This window comes from Arachis hypogaea, chromosome 20 (genome assembly GCF_003086295.3).
Source record: "Arachis hypogaea cultivar Tifrunner chromosome 20, arahy.Tifrunner.gnm2.J5K5, whole genome shotgun sequence".
Taxonomy (NCBI): Eukaryota; Viridiplantae; Streptophyta; class Magnoliopsida; order Fabales; family Fabaceae; genus Arachis; species Arachis hypogaea.
The window spans coordinates 57,361,060-57,372,766 of NC_092055.1; the positions used below are offsets into that span (position 1 = coordinate 57,361,060).

An 11,707-nucleotide genomic window follows, 5' to 3' on the forward strand; every position below is an offset into this window, starting at 1 on the left:
CAGGACATGCTCTGCTTGCAGTGCACGCTCCATAGCTTGGAACTAGTTATCAGCTTCCGTGGGATTGGTCGATCCTCTGAAGGTCGGTGGGTGAACTTTCAGAAACGTAGCTAGGGTCATCGGAGCACCTCCCAAGTCATCACCATTTTCGTCTTCATTCCCTGCCGATTGGCCTAACCTCTGTGTAGCTTGTGAAGTCGCAGCAGCATTCGCCTCCATGGTGTTTACAAGATTCACCATTGCCGCTATGAACTCGGTATGTTTATCGGCTGGTTGCTCGTTTCTACTCTCTCTTCGTGAACGCGTATGACCTCGTCCGCGAGTAGCCATTAGGGTTCATGTCTACACCAAACAATCGATATCAAGGTGACCAGTCTCAATATCAAAAGCATAGTGCTTCCATTATCCCAAAGAGGCACTCACAAACAAGAATGCTATACAATATAAAGTAGATAACCTAATAGCATAAAAAAAAAAGACACACATAGTATGCAACGAGGCACAATCAATCCATCCTTCAGGCTCACAAGGACGAACCGCTCTGATACAACTAAATGTAACACCCCAATTACCCTAAGCCTTACCTCTAGCCGTAAAGCCAAGGTTAATCAGAGGTTATGACAGTCCTAAGGCTTATACATATTTATATATAGAAGGAAATAATATATTCTAGAAGCCTGATGAAGGATATAGCTCATTTAACAGGATTTGAAAAGCGCAAAACGTACTAGTGAAGCTACTAACTTAAAGTACAAGAAATAGATACCATATAACAAAATATCATAGTATAATATCATAATAATCTAGTCACGGCTCACGGAGTTTAAGCCAGCTAGCCATATACAGACCATACATGAAACCATACAGTAAAAATAGCTTATACAAGTTTTGTTCTCTCAATACATGCCTCTTGGCTACCCATACTACAAGAAAATAGCTCTATTGCCATGCTTTTAAAGCGTGGCGAAAATCTGAAAAAAGCGTGGCGATAGCTTTTTGCCACGCTTTTTGAGCTACCGCCACGCTTTTGAAAGGGTGGCCTATCAAAGGGTGGCGGTTGCTCTATCGCCACACTTTTGGTGACCTATCGCAACGCTTTATTTTTTGCCACGCTTTTGCAGATTGTCCCGCTTAAAAAACGTGGCCATATGCGAGAGATACGGCCACGCTTTTAAAGCGTGGCCATAGAGAGATATAGCCACGCTTTTAAAGCGTGACGATAGCAGAAAGCATGGCGATAGCGGGAGATACGGCCACACTCTTAAAGCCTGGCGATAGCGAGAGATACGGCCATGCTTTAAAAGCGTAGCGATAGAGAGATACAGCAACGCTTTAAAAGCGTGGCGATAGCCTTGTCAAATTTAAAAAAAAAATCTTTTTTTTTTATTTTCAATTCTTTTGTATTACCAAACCTATAAATATAGTATGCAATTTTTATTGGAAGATAAATTAAATAGTAATTAGTGACAATTTTTTGTATAATTGTTTTATACACTAATCCTTATACAAAACTTTCCAGGTTTTTTCAGTAACAAAAAACCCTTCAACCTCCTATCCAGCCAAAATTCACTAACTAAGCAAAACGCATGTATAATTACAAAAGCAATGGAAAATTAATAGCAGGTCTGGGGTCTCAAGATCACGTCAGGGTCCCTCATTTTCTGTATTTTATATTTTTCTTACAACCTTGTGCCCAACAAGTACATAACTGAGCTCAATATCGCCCTATCAGAATGATTCCCAGCAATGTTTGGTGGAGCTGAAAAAAATAATACCAACATCAACAAAATGATTTCATTTCCATTTCACAGAACATAATAATAAAAATGCTGACAATCACCGACCAATGACATAACAATGAAGAAACAAGGAATAACCACATTGGCAAGCAAGCTCAGTGCTTTTTTTTTCTTTTGCAAAAAAAGAAACAAAAAAAGGCAAAAGGAATTATTGAATTACCATGCAAAAGGGAGAAAGGAATCTAACCAATTGGCATTGCAGGATGCAATGCAAGTAGGTAGAGATCAAATTTCAGGAAACAATTTAAGCAGAAATTCAGTATACTCGTCATGTTAATACGAGAAGGTTCCAAAACTCGACGGACAGAGTCAGAATTACCTCTTAAATGGTTTTCTTTAGATCAAAGGAATCTTTCACTCGAGCATCCAAGAAGGCCCATGAATCATGGAAGTCTAACAAGAAACAAACGAAAGATGTATTAAGAAATATCTTCACTTGTTACAACACCACATCAGAGCCACAAACAGCTTGTTATCCATCTAAATATAAGATACTATATTGATGGAGTGAGGTGGGGTGGGGCATAAAAGAATAAATTCGATTATTTTCCCCCTGATTACATACTTTATCAAGATACTACTCAAATTCATTGCCATGAGAAAATTGGCTACTATGACAGGCTCAGTTCAAGAAAATAAGGAGAGTTTGAGAGAATGGACAATTGAACCCAGTTAATATTTTCTGGCTATTCACATACTGAAAAAGAGAGAAGGAGCGAAGGGGGGAATCAAATGAAACTGAATGATCGATGAAAGATATCACAATCGACAGAGTGATTACCATAAAAAGAAAAGCACAAAAAAACACAATAATGGATGGAAAGCTTAAACCAACCAAAAAATACAAGAAAATTTGTATGCTCAGAAAGAAGGGGCAAAAAAATAAACCAGGAGATGTATCTGTCAGCATATAAATCTCGGTTGTCGAGTATATTCCTGCCAGGACAGTGCGCTTGGCATACCAATCAATATCAGAAGCATTGTCACCTGCAGCATGCGAAATCTCATCCACCAGCATTGCCCTCTGCTTAAAACTAGTTGGAACATTCACTGGTTGCGCCTGTAATGCAAGATATATATATATATATATATATATATATTTATATATATTAAAAAAACTCAAAAGCTGCATGCAAGATTTGGCATTTGTGTTGCAGGAACTTCTAGATAGCTTTGGCCCTCCAAACTAGCTTTCATGGTTTTTTAAAAAAGAATAATCGTTAGAAACCTTGAATCTATGATAAACAAATTTGAATTTTCTTCAAGTATACCTATCATAATGTAAAATCCTGAAAATTTTATAAGGTTTAGCCACTTCAATATCAGAAGATGTGAATTTAAGTCCAAACCTTAGCAAATTTGTCTCGAGTTTGAGTCACTATAAACCAAATTTTCAATTTTTTTATTAAAAATATTGGTTTTCTAACATTTTCGTTTAAATAAAAAGATAAAAGAGCAAGAATGAAAACAGAACCGTACCTCGTCAAAGACACCGGCGGGACTGTCCTCATAGCTATCTAGAAAGAAGCCACCCAAAGTGTTTTTGTATCAAGTAATAATTAATGCAGCCTCTGTTTAATTTCAAAGTTTAACATAATTTACAAGTCCTATCAAAATTCAAAAGATTTTAGAATGATTTTACCAGTCTTGAAAATTAACCAAACAAAAATATCCCTGAGTTCACGTCAGCAACAGTTAGTCTTCTAAACTGACTACATTTCTTGGATTCAATATTTACAAATTGCCTAAAGACTCAAACCCATAAAAGAATTGCTGCATTTATAATCTAGAGAGATAAATGACAATATTGGACCTACCCAAAAGCTTCAGCCAATTTGAATTCTCTTGGAATGTATCTTCTAGCTTTCTCTGCCTTCACAAGATGGAGTTAATACAAGGCACTGATAAACAAAAAAACAGAACAGTTAATGAAAGAAACAATTACCAATTCCCACAAATTAAAGTTGAACATACATAAACAACACTTAGAGAAAGATTCATTGACTAAAACCATGATAAATTTGACAAAATCGAAAGTAAAAACAAATACTTAGAAATGGGAAAATTGGATAAAAAGGAAAACATACCACATTCAACAGAGAAGCAACAGTTTTTAGGTGTCCAACAGCCACATAACCCAGCGCTAAGACATCCAGAATTGCAGCTTCTTGAATGCCTTTTGAGCCGGCATTCATCCGATCTTTGACCACTTCATCATTTGCATTAAGTAGGTCAAGAGCATCATCTCTTTTTCCCTCAACTCTGTCTCAAATTCGTTTATTCTGTGAAACACAACTTGCAGAGTCAAGGGTTATTGTTGGAAGAGGTGAAAAACATGATGATTATGATAATGAGATGATGAGTAATAGAAGAAGACTCAATTTTCATGAGAAAGTGAAACTTGATAAGATAAATCCCTAATAATTCCAGAATCATTCCCTAAACCAAGAACAAAAGTTGTATCTATCATCACAGAATAACCAAATATTTAATCATTGAGTCAACACTCAGAATTCCCAGAGTTGAAGAAAGTTGATAGGTCTAATGATCCATTCATAAACTAAATAGTCAAGGATCATTGCTCAATTAAAAAAACAACAATTAAAAAATCAAATACCCAATAAATTTTGCGGTGTAAAGGCCTTCTGCCACAATAGAAAAAGAGCTCTACGAAGAGGAATCATCAGATCAACAGAAACAAAACCCGTAATATGAAGAAACCATTGTCAAAATAATCCAATTCCAACAGTGAAAAAGGTAGAATCAATCAAAAAAATATGCTCATAGTATATGCTACCAAAAGCCATTTAAGAAGGACAATAACAGAAGGAAAAAAAGAAAAAAGAACAGATGGGGAAGAAAAACACATTGAACAAACAGAATGACAATTTAGGAGCAACCAAGTTTTCCAAAAGTTTGAAACTTGCAGTTGTTCATTGTTGGGGGTTGCTTACTGGTTGGGTTAGCCATGGAAATGGCCCTTGAATACAAGTCCACTCTTTGTTTTATGAGTCTTGTTCCTTCGCCGAATGAACATATATACATATGAACCAAATAATTGGTCATAACTTTTCTCAACCACATGGTAGAGTCATTCAAATGAGAGCGTAAATATTGGACTCATCCACGAATATTCCACGCACAAATGAATAATAGTTTCGTAAATCTCAGAACATTTTTCCAATGCTGAAAGTAATGTATTAAAGTGAAAATTAAATTGGGAAATATACTTGTAATTAGTGTCAGTAATTGGCTTTACTATCAGTATTGGGAATAAGATATTTATTATGAAACTATATAAGACTTGTTAAAAAAATATCTCTACATAATCAAATTATCAATGGTAAGGATGAACATGCACAAAAAATGAACCACATGGGATGAACTCCAAATAAGATTTCACTAGCTACTAATTAAGTTTTAATTGCTATTCTACTGGTTGCAAGAGTTAATGCATCCATTTGACTCGTTGAGTATATCTATCTGAAATCCATATCCCGCACAGATTTGTGTGCTCTTGGTTCATCCAAAATGTTGTTCATGCTAGGCCACTCCATAATTCTGATATGCCCATCCTGTACTTGTTCCAGACAGAATTCAAACATACAAGATCAAACTCTAGAAACGAACGCTAGAAATGCCACACAACAAAGAAACACAATTGAATTGAATGGATTTCAAAGCGATACTTACTGAACCACCGGTGGCAAATTTAGATCCATCAACACTAAAAGTAATGCAGTTTTGAGACCCGATATTCTGCAGAGAGGCCAGTTCTTTGGCCAACAGCTTCATTTTTGTTTCATTACCATACAGCTCAAACAATCTACATGAGCACATAGAAATACGTCGACTTATATTTGATTTCTCAGTTAAGTAAAAGTGAAATATAAGCTAATCATGCTTAAGAAGAAACTATGGCTATTGTCAAGCATTCCCCTACTCCAAGGAAACTAGAACAAGAAACCATCAAAATAGTATGGTAAATTGATATAAGGTATCGGAATTCTGATTGTGAGATTATTGAAAGTGACAGTAACTGCAACTATGAAATGCAAAATTGAGACAAATCATTAAAGAACTTTTCAACCGATAAATTTAGATAATAGGTTCAATCTCGAAGCTCATAAGTAAAGACACTTACTTGCAGCTACCATTGATGAGAGAGCACACAAAATCGTCCTTTTTTAATATTAATAATGGAAAACCAGCTAAGCTATTGCAAGTATGATATGAGAGACTGTGAGGGATTGCAGTTACAATTAGAGACAAGAATTCACATGAAAACGCGACGAAGAGGAAGAAGAAGCGTTACCTGAGAGAAATTGAAAAGAGAAACAAGGTTGAAGAGTGAGGAGCTATTGCCACACACACACTGAAGCACCGTCCTTCTCTTCGCTTTCTTCCATTACCGTTTTCATTCTATCCAAACATGAACGACAAGGAAGGCAATGGTGGCCAGAGCAGGAAGATGGAAGGAGAGCGGCGAAACGACGACGCTGGCGCGTAAACGACAAGGAGACGATGAGGAGACAGTGAGAAGCTAATGACGCTGACGCTGTTGGATGCTAGGGCAGAGGCAACAAGAGACAAGGCAGAGGGGAGGCTAACGGCGCAGTGAGGGCGGTGCTGGTGATGGCGGAGATCTGAGCTCTTCCAGGGTTGCCATTGATGAGAGTGACGGTGAGAGTTGAGAGTGGGAGAGTCCCGATCGAAGCTTTTGGCCAAGTTTGAGGGTGATTAGGAGGATTCAGGAGTTACTGGGTTGGGGGCCAGGTTATTAGGGTTTTCCTTTAAAAACCTTTTGGCCACCCTTTTAAAGCGTGCCAAAAGAGTACCAGGATATGGCCACGTTTTGTAAGCGTGGCCGTAATGAAACCCTATCACCACGCTTTTAAAATGTCCCTCTTTCTCTCTATGGCCACGCTTTTGAAGCATGGCAGAAAAAAACGTGGCCGTTTCTCTAATCAATTGCCACCCTTCAAAAAGCATGGCCGTTGATTCTTTTCGCCACGTTTTTGAAGGGTGGCGAGAAAAAACGTGGCCAAATCTCTATTCAATCGCCACCCTCACAAAAGCGTGGCCATTGATCACTTTTGGCCACGCTTTTAAAGCGTGGCAAAAAAAAGCGTGGCCATAGGCCTTTTTTCTTGTAGCGAGATGGGTTGCGACCTGTGATAATTTATAGTAGGATCTAGCTACTTTTTAGTATATTTTTATTAGTTTTTAGGTAGTTTTTAGTAGGATCTAGCTACTTTTTAGTATATTTTTATTAGTTTTCAAGCAAAATTCACATTTCTGGACTTTACTATGAGTTTGTGTGTTTTTCTATGATTTCAGGTATTTTCTGGCTGAAATTGAGGGACCTGAGCAAAAATCTGATTTAGAGGCTGAAAAAGGACTGCAAATGCTGTTGGATTCTGACCTCCCTGCACTCGAAATGGATTTTTTGGAGCTACAGAACCCAATTGGCGCACTCTCAATTGCATCGGAAAGTAGACACACTGGGCTTTCCAGCAATATATAATAGTCCATACTTTGCCCGAGTTTTGACGACGCAAACTGGCATTTAAACACCAACTTCCTGCCCTATTCTGGCGTTAAAAACCAGAATTGAGTTACAAGCTGGAGTTAAATGCCCAAACTGGCACCAAAGCTGGTGTTTAACTCCAAGAAGAGTCTCTACACGTGAAAGCTTCAATGCTCAACCCAAGCACACACCAAGTGGGCCCCGAAAGTGGACTTCTGCACTATCTGCACTTAGTTACTTATTTTCTGTAACCCTAGCTACTAGTTTACTATAAAAACTACTTTTAGTGATTTATTTTATATCCTTGATCAGTCTTATGCTATCAGAGATCATATTGTACATGTTTGGAGGCTGGCCTCACGGCCATGCCTGAACCTTTATTACTTATGTATTTTCAACAGTGGAGTTTCTACACCCCATAGATTAAGGTGTGGAGCTTTGCTGTTTCTCATGAATTAATGCAAAGTACTATTGTTTTTCTATTAAATTCAAGCTTATTCTTACTCTAAGATATTCATTCGCACCCAAGAACATGATGAATGTGATGATTATGTGACACTCATCACCATTCTCACCTATGAACGCATGCCTGACAACCACTTCCGTTCTACATGAAAACGAGCTTGAATGCATTTCTCTTAGCCTCCATTCCGAAAGATCGGAGTCTTTGTGGTATAAGCTAGAATCAATTGGCAGCATTCTTGAGATTCGAAAAAGTCTAAACCTTGTCTGTGGTATTCCAAGTAGGATCTGGGAAGGGATGACTGTGACGAGCATCAAACTCTCGAGTGTTGGGCGTAGTGACAGACGCAAACGGATCAATGGATCCTATTCCAACATGAGTGAGAATCAACAGATTATTAGCCATGCGGTGACAGCGCATTTGGACCATTTTCACTAAGAGGACGGACGGTAGCCATTGACAACGGTGATCCCCCAACATACAGCTTGCCATGGAAAGGAGTATAAATGATTGAATGAAGTCAGTAGGAAAGCAGAGATTCAGAAGGAGCAAAGCATCTCCATACGCTTATCTGAAATTCTTACCAATGAATTACATAAGTATTTCTATCTTATTTTATATTTTATTTATATTTTAATTATCAAAACCTCATAACCATTTAAATCTGCCTGACTGAGATTTACAAGATGACCATAGCTTGCTTCAAGCTGACAATCTCCGTGGGATCGACCCTTACAAACGTAAGGTTTATTACTTGGACGACCCAGTGCACTTGCTGGTTAGTTGTGCGGAGTTGTGACAAAGAGATGAAATTACATTCGTGCGTACCAAGTTTTTGGCGCCATTTTAGAGATCACAATTTCGTGCACCAAGTTTTTGGTGCCGTTGCCGGGGATTGTTCGAGTTTAGACAACTGACGGTTCATCTTGTTGCTCAGATTAGGTAATTTTATTTTAATTTTAAGCTTTTTATTTTCGAAAAAATTTTCAAAAAAATAAATTATTCTATGACTTCAGAATTTTTTTGAATGAATTCTAGAGTTTCAGATGATGCTTTTATCATCACAGGAGCTTGTTGATTCCCATCAATTTGGCTGTTGTATGTAATGTCCTGCTGAAGCTTGGCTAGCCATGTCTAATCTTTTTAGACTGAAGCTTTAGACTAACATTGCATGATTCCTGGAATACCAATTAAAAATTTTGAATTTAATTATTTTCTCTTTTTCAAAACAATTTTCGAAAAATTTTTTTTTAATAAAATCATAAAAACCAAAAATTTTATGTTTCTTGTTTGAGTCTTGAGTCAAATTTTAAGTTTGGTGTCAATTGCATCTTTTTAATTTTCCTTTAATTTTCAAAAATTACATGCATTGAGTTCTTCACTAATCTTCAAGTTGTTCTTGATGATTTTTCTTATTTGATCTTTAAATTTTCTTGTTTTGTGTCTTTTCTTATTTTTCATATGCATTCTTGAATCATTAAGTGTCTAAGGTTTAAAAATTTTTAAGTTTGGTGTCTTGCATGTTTTTCTTTTCTTAAAAATTTTCAAAAATAAGTTCTTGATGTTCATCTTGATCATCAAAGTGTTCTTGGTGTTCATCTTGACATTCAAAGTGTTCTTGCATGCATTTTTGTTTTGATCTTAATTTCTTGTATTTTACATCATTTTTATGTTTTTCTCTCTCCTCATTAAAGTTCAAAAATAAAAAAAAATATCTTTCCCTTATTCTTCTCATAAATTTTGAATATTTGAGTTGACTTAGTCAAAAATTTTAAAATTTAGTTGTTTCTTATGAGTCAAGTCAAAATTTCAATTTAAAAATCCTATCTTTTCAAAACCTTTTCAAAAATCAAATCTTTTTCATTTTTCTTTCAATTTTTTTCAAAAATTTTAAAAATTAATTTTCAAAATCTTTTTCTTATTTTTATTTCATATTTTCCAAAATCTTTACTAACAATTAATGTGAATGATTCAAAATTTTAAGTTATTACTTACCTAGTAAGAAAGGTTCAATCTTTAAATTTTAAAATCATATCTTTTTGTTTCTTGTTAGTCAAGTAATTAACTTTAATTTCAAAAATCAAATCTTTTTAAATTTATTCTTCCAAATCTTTTTCAAAATAATTTTCAATCATATCTTTTTCAAAACTTAATTTCAAAATCTTTTCTAACTTCTTATCTTTTCAAATTTTCAAATCTTTTTCAATTAACTACTTGACTTTTTGGTTTGATTTTAAAAGTTTTCTATTTCAATCATATCTTTTTCAAAACTATCTAACTACTTTCCTCTCTCTGATTTTCGAAAATCACTAACCACTTTCTCAAAAATCTTTTTAAATTAAATGATTTAATTAGTTTTCAAATTTTATTTTGTTTCTCTTTTTAATTTTCAAATTATAACTCATTTTTTTAAAATAAAAACAAAAATATTTTCCTTCTCTTTTTGATTATTTTTGAAAACCCTATTCTCATCTCTCTCTATTTATTTATTTATCTACTAACACTCATCTTCCACTCAAAATTCGAACCCCATCTTCTTCTCTGTGTTTGAATTTTTCTCTTCTCCTTCTTCTATTCTTCTCTTCTTCTACTCACATAAAGGAATCTCTATACTGTGACATAGAGGATTCCTCTTCTTTTCTGTTTTCTTCTTTTTCATATGAGCAGGAACAGGGATAAAGACGTTCTTATTGAAGCTGATCCTGAACCTGAAAGGACTCTTAAGAGGAAACTAAGAGAAGCTAAAGCACAACCCTCTGGAGAGGACCTAACAGAAATTTTCGAAAAAGAGGGAGACATGGCCGAACCCAATAACAATGGTGGAGATGCAAGGAAGATGCTTGGTGACTTTATTGCACCCTCTTCTAACTTCTATGGAAGAAGCATCTCAATTCCTGCCATTGGAGCAAACAACTTTGAGCTTAAGCCTCAATTAGTTTCTCTAATGCAATAGAATTGCAAGTTTCATGGACTTCCATTGGAAGATCCTCATCAGTTCTTAGCTGAATTCTTGCAAATCTGTGACACTGTCAAGACCAATGGAGTTGATCCTGAGGTCTACAGGCTTATGCTTTTCCCTTTTGCTGTAAGAGACAAAGCTAGAACATGGTTGGATTCACAACCTATGGAAAGCCTGAACTCTTGGGAAAAGCTAGTCAGTGCTTTCCTGGCCAAATTCTTTCCACCTCAAAAGATGAGCAAGCTTAAAGTGGAAATCCAAACCTTTAGACAGAAGGAAAGTGAGTCCCTCTATGAAGCTTGGGAAAGATATAAGCAATTGATCAAAAGGTATCCTACTGATATGCTTCCAGAATGGAGCATCATATGTATATTCTATGATGGTCTGTCTGAGTTGTCAAAAATGTCATTGGACCATTCTGCAAGAGGACCTCTTCATCTGAAAACCCCTACAGAAGCTCAAGAACTTATTGAAATGGTTGCAAATAACCAGTTCATGTACACCTCTGAGAGGAATCATGTGAACAATGGGACGCCTCAGAAGAAGAAAGTTCTTGAAATTGATACTCTGAATGCCATATTGGCTCAGAATAAAATATTGACTCAACAAATCAATATGATTTCTCAGAGTCTGAATGGATTGCAAGCTGCATCCAACAGTACTAAAGAAGCATCTTCTGAAGAAGAAGCTTATGATCCTGAGAATCCTGCAACGGCAGAGGTGAATTACATGGGAGAACCCTATAGAAACAACTATAATCCTTCATGGAGAATTCATCCAAATTTTTTATGGAAGGACCAACAGAAGCCTCAATAAGGCTTCAACAATAATGGTGGAAGAAATAGGTTTAGCAATAGCAAGCCTTTTCCATCATCTTCTCACCAACAGACAGAGAATTCTGAATAGAGCCATTTTGGCCTGGCAACCATAGTCTCTGATCTATCCAAGACCACACT

At 36.1% G+C, this 11,707-nt stretch overlaps 1 non-coding gene across 1 annotated transcript; it reads right to left on the minus strand.

Annotated features, from left to right (window-relative positions):
• Positions 1-10,991: 10,991 nt before the first annotated feature.
• On the minus strand, positions 10,992-11,099 carry LOC112788290 (small nucleolar RNA R71). The gene has a single exon (XR_003195659.1). It is a non-coding gene; the product is annotated as a small nucleolar RNA R71 (small nucleolar RNA).
• Positions 11,100-11,707: the final 608 nt, after the last annotated feature.